This window comes from Gambusia affinis, linkage group LG15, assembly GCF_019740435.1.
Source record: "Gambusia affinis linkage group LG15, SWU_Gaff_1.0, whole genome shotgun sequence".
Taxonomy (NCBI): Eukaryota; Metazoa; Chordata; class Actinopteri; order Cyprinodontiformes; family Poeciliidae; genus Gambusia; species Gambusia affinis.
Window position 1 is genome coordinate 11808071 of NC_057882.1, and position 6000 is coordinate 11814070.

General features: G+C 34.2%; 1 protein-coding gene across 1 annotated transcript in view; it reads right to left on the reverse strand.

The window, feature by feature from the left end:
- LOC122844835 (sorting nexin-19-like) overlaps positions 1 to 3930 on the reverse strand; it is a 100013-nt gene extending 96083 nt beyond the window's left edge. Inside the window, exon 1 of the mRNA XM_044140627.1 lies at positions 3638 to 3930. The gene's annotated coding sequence lies outside the window, so the exon portion shown is untranslated. The remainder of the gene's footprint in view (positions 1 to 3637) is intronic.
- Positions 3931 to 6000: the final 2070 nt, after the last annotated feature.

Consider the following 6000-nt stretch of genomic DNA (forward strand, 5'->3'; position numbering starts at 1 on the left):
CAAAACAAATCAACTTTTTTTTATTAGTATTTGTAACAAAAATAGCTCTTATTTTTTTTACACTTCACAATTAATTTGGTAAATTACATGAAATCCAAATAAACTGTCTGAAGTTTGAAGTTGTTATGGGATAACCTGAAAGTTCAAGAGGTATGAATAGTTTTACAAGGTTCTACAAGTGCAAATGTTCCTCCAAACAAACAGAACTATTAACTTTCAAATATTTCCAGCTATGATGTAAGCAGTCTTACTGTGGAGAACATTTCGCTTCTGGCGGTCCACCAGCTGTTCTCTGTACAAATATACGCTTTAAAAATGCATACAGAAAGCCAAGTGCATAAAGAGGTCTTAGCATTTGGACTACACTTCATGTCATGGTTACTTTTTTAAAAAGAACATGTTTATTTTTGTTAATAGATGTTTTACTTTGTGTACAATGAGCCAAGCAGAAGTTTTCACTGCCTCTAAAGCCCTTCTGGTTTGTTTAGGGATTACTCTAAACCGTTTAGTGAAATGGTGTGTAATCGCGCCATTGGGACATTGAGACTGTCTATTCATGCCAACAAAAAAAACAGGTTTTCTATCATACCCTGTCACCTGGAGCTAATACTTAACTTCATACTTGTCCTCGATAAAGAAATAAAGTTCTGTCAAATGTATGAGATAAAGATTTTATAATGAATGGATTCATGAATAGTCAAATAATTCTGAAAAAGCCCCCAAAAAGAACCTGCTCCATAGACACTAAGCAAATCAATGAGTTTGCAAACATCAAGCATGACACCAGAAAAAAAAAATCCGTCTCAGCCACTGGCTATGGCAGTGTGACCTTCAAGACCGGCTGTTGTTATTTTCCATAGAGGTCAGCAGCTAAGAATGTGAAACACGCATAGACAGAAACATGCTGTTCTTGTCCCAACAACCACCACAATCTTTTTATACATTTATCAATAACTTATTGTCTTTGGTGTTCACTCTGCTTTTCCTAAACAACTCATTAAATCTTTTTAATCTCAAACAAATGTACAACTTAAAGCAGATTTGATTTGTTTGTAGAATACAGAAATGTGAGACCTATTATATCAGTATTTCTCAGAAGAGTGCCTCCGGGCGAAACCTGAGAAAGAAATAAGAGTAGAGAAGCTATTTTTATCAGTTTTCCTGTAGGATATCCTGGAACAGCATGTACATTTTAACACGGAATAACTCACGACAGAAAAGAACAAGTTAAGCTCTCAGTGTGCTTAGTGTTATAGTCTTTGTTAAACCAGATCCAGAATTCATTCAGCCTTATTATCATCAACAACAGTGTATTATCTACTTTTTGGAAATGACCTATCTGATGGTGTGCACTGTAAAACTTTGAAAGGCTAATGTGAAACCCTTCACAGCAGGAGTTGTTAATTGCAAAAATGTCATCTCAATGTTAAAATGTACTCAAACACAAATATAAGAAATAACTGAAAAATCTTCATTAAATTTCTTACTGAAATAAAACATGCATCCATAAGTGATTATGTTCAACTTTTATTTATTTAACCCCACACACTAATTTAGAAATGCCTGCTGTTAGCTTAAGATTTTTGTATTAATTTTTAATTGTTGTTTATTTACAACAAATATATACCCATGTTGCGCATAAAGAGTTTATTTGTATATACAAGTACATCAAGAATTATGTTAGAATTGTGTTTCTATTTGGTTGTTTTTATTCTCAAACTTCTGAAGTTACAAAAAATTAAATACAATAAAACTGTCCTTTTGAAATATAAAACAAAGATATTTAAATTTAAACTCCTTCAAGCAAAAGTTACACCAAATAGTTACCAAATACAATAAACTAATATAAAGTAATCATTTTAGAAATATGTTGAAAAATTTTCATATATTTTTTCTATATTTAAGAATGAATGTAAAATATCTATATCAATTTTTATTTTAAATGCATTAAATCAATCAATCAATCAGCCAGACATAATCAAAAAATATTTCTAGGTTGGTTTTGGGTGGGAGTCAAAATGAACCAATCCCTAAGTGCAGGCAAGACCCCGATTCCCATAATTTAAAAACTAAAACTAGATACTCCCCACCACTTTTGGACTGTAAAGATATCAACCAACCGCATGTTAATTTTTTCTAGCTCAATGAAAAAAAAAAAAAGAAAGATTAATTTCAGGAAAATGGGGATGCATATACAATTCCTTCAGTGTCTGCTTAATCCAATTCTATTGCTCCTGTTACTGAAATGATAGCACATTTATACCAATAAAGAAAAATAATTAATGAAAAATTGGAATTAGCAAGTCACACTGCAAGAAAAACCGGGAAAAATGTATTTGGAAGAAAGTATGATTCGTTCATTCAATTTTTAAACCTACCAAATAATACAGGGTAGAAACAAAACATGTAGCTCATGCTTTCAAAGACATTTATGGATTAATATTGCTTTTTTAAATTTCATCTAACATCAGAAGTTTGATTTAGTTTTCCTGGTTACTCTTTTGCTTTTTGTGGGTTTCCTTTAATAGAAAAAAAACATGTTCTTATCAACATTTGCTTAAGAAATATCAGAAATTTAAAAAAAACATAAGGATGCCTTCTTTGTTTACTGTTGATACATTGGTTAATAAATGACTTATCTGCAAACATCCAATTAAGCTCCTGGCATTGTTGGTAAACAGTGGTTAACATTATGTAAGGAAAACAACTTTTCAGGAAGTTATTTAAACTAATACCTCAAACTATCTCTGAATGAATCAACCACTGCACAATTGCAAATAAATTGTCCGTTGGGCTTCTGGTCCAGGTTTCACTTTACCAACGGCCACACCTGCATGTGGTTATTCATTACCTCAAAGCTTGTATACATTCACGTTTTCTGATGTTTGTAAGATTCAGGTGTTTTCTTGCGTTTCTCGTCATGTCCAGCCATGCTAATGTTTATTATTGGTTTTCTGAATCATTGACTATCTACCACACCGGTTCTTTAGTTTTACTAAACTATATTTTATCTTCATCACATATCAGCCACTGAAGCTCAGCTTGCACTTAAGTTCACCCGTCATCATCACTCACAACTTTACATAGCAACAAGTTGTTACAATGAACACCATGTGAGGCGAAACTTTTAAGAACCGAGAGACAATTTAATTTAAACAACGTGTAGAAATATACATATTTTCAGGACTAAATTAAATTATTTGAAGTCAACTACTAACCAGCCCTGATCTAGTGTCTGATCTAAAGGAAAGACGTTATACCGTCTTCTTTCGTTTCCTGTGTGGCAATACGTGTGTTCCAGTAAGTGTGTTTATTTCTGGACATGTGAAATGTCTGTACAAATGATCACGGCACAACAAGACTTACCCGGAGAGACACAGAGCAGCTGAGTCTACTCCAAAGATCAAGCACAGAGCAGGCAACACTTCATAAAAACACAATACACATGCATGTGTACACGCACACACAGACGCAGGAATAAAAACAACATGCGTAGAAGAAAACTGCATCAGAACTTCACTTCTGATGCAGTTAACCACTCTACAAGGAAGGATCTACAAGCTAGCAAAACATTTCTGTGTATTTAGGTTGAAGCCCAACAAGTCAAAGTAACTTCAGCTGTTTGTGAGTAACTCACCCTTTTCTTCTCACAACTCTGTCTGTTGTCAGTCCTCTGCTCCAACAAGGCAAGTTTGTTCCTCGGATTTGTTGAGTCTCAAGATGGAGGGGAGAAAAAAAAAAAAAAAAACCTCTCCAAACACAATTCCTCTGCTCTGACTTTTGTTATTGTAAGTGTACCAGGTCAATTTCTGTCTCCCTTCCACTGCCTGTTGCACGGGCTACTAAGGTAACAACACAGATAAACAACCTGTAGGAGTGAGAGAAACCAGTGAGTGCTAAAACACACAGGTGCACGCAGACTGACAGATATTACAGAGGCACACAGAGAGCTCAAAGGAGAACTGTATGAAACGGCTCCTTTGCCAGTGATTCCCCTTGTGTGGGACTCCAACCTTACTCCACCTACCCCCTCCTCCCTGTGCCTCCGCTCCCTCGCTCCCAAACAGCTCAAAGACATAAAAGAGAAGGACTCACAAACTCCTCTTTCTCAAAATGTTGCTTTTGAACAGCTTTAAATGCAATATAACGAAACTTTTTTTTTTCACGTGCATCTTTTGCAGAGCAGTTTAACTTCTAGCAGCGCCATCCGAGTTAGTAATCTTTCCCTGTCACGATAAGATTAGATTACACAATTCAGTTACAATTGAATGAGAAATGTCTGTTGAATGTTTTCTCGAAATGTTTGGCAAGAATGAATGTGTAGGTGATAAAGGAATTTCAAAACAATTCAACACAATAACTGTCCAAAAGCCAAAACTCCCACCAAAACTCAAGACTGCTTATATACTGATGACATTTGAAGACAGAGTAAAATCAACATGAAGGTTTTCGAAAGCATAAATCAAAGTCCTCCTTAGGCTAATGTGGGCCTCAAACAGGCCCTGACAGTTCTTACATGAATAAATCTAGACGACTGACTTGTGTTCGAGTAAGTCAAAGCAAAAGTATTTCGCAATATTGAAAGTTACTCCTTCACTTAGAGAGAAGGCCTAATGGATTCTGAAGAGCTCCTCTACAATCACCGAGTTCAGTTTTATCCATTTAGAGATGGCGTTTCTGGCCATGTGCATGAGTAGTAATAACTGGCATTTTACAAACTGGAGTCTGTTCACAATTGGGAGAGATGTCAATAACTCGCGATAGCTGCTGCCCCTAGCATTGAGAGGCTAAGAGAACATTTTAATTCCAAACGCTGTAAATATATAAGTGACAGTGTATTTTGTGAAACTTTTTCAGAGCAGTCAGCTAAAATTGTTGATTATAAAAAACAACATCCGATCTTGATCTATTCCCCTCACATGGGTTTATCCATAGTTGGGACTGAATCCAAAATATTCCACTTTTCTAATCTCATATCAATGTTTTGCTTCCATTCAGTTTATTGATGTAGTGCCAAATTACAACACAAGTAATCTCAAGCTACTTTGGAAACCGGTCAAATATTCACTTCAGATCAATTTACTTTATGACAAAAATGCAATATGGTGCAATTGTATTATTCTATACAGTAAATCAGTTTCATCGTGCCAAGTGGTAAAACTAATATAAGAAAGTCCAGCTAAATGAGTAGATTCTATAACTTTGTACACATGTCAAACATTAACCTTCTTTTAAATTCTGTCAAAAATTTTACAGTAGCATGGATGAATATGTTTAAAGTAGGAACAAGGGTCACATTATGTCAGAGTCACCTTTCACACAGTAATAGTTCTATTATTAAGCCATCTGAGCTAAACTTGCTGTTGTCCATATGCAATTTGAATTTTTGTTCTACTAAACAAAAGATTAGTGAAAAAGCCAGAGCTTTGCTTTGACAGAAAGTATTCCTAAGCTTTATTTCTAATTATTTCTTGGGTAATATTATGACCAAACACACTAAAATAAAACATTGGTAATGTTCAGTTTTAATGTACAATGTACTATGGCTATATAACAATAAAAAATTTATTAAAATGCCAGAGATACTTCACTTCCTGAAAAAGGTGCAGCCTGATCTTGCTGACTTTTTCTGTCAGATCAAACAATTATGATGTTTTTTCTAAGGACTGTATCACCAACCAGATATTTGTTTACATTTTGTTTTAATTCCACAATAAAATTTAAATAACATTAAACACAAAGGGAAGATTTAAAGATGTAGTGATAAAAAATTATTGTATAAGAGGTCCCCTAAGAATGTACTAACCTTTATCTAATTAGTAGTAAACACAAAACAAATTGTATCAAAGAACAATTTGTTTATGTTTTATGCATAAAAATATAAGAGAGTTTTCAGTTTTGATGCCTTTACAATTTTTTTTCTAATTAGTATTTCACCTTCCAAATACAGACCAGAGGGAGTCAGAGGATAATTTTCAGATTCCAGTATGTCCCCAGTTG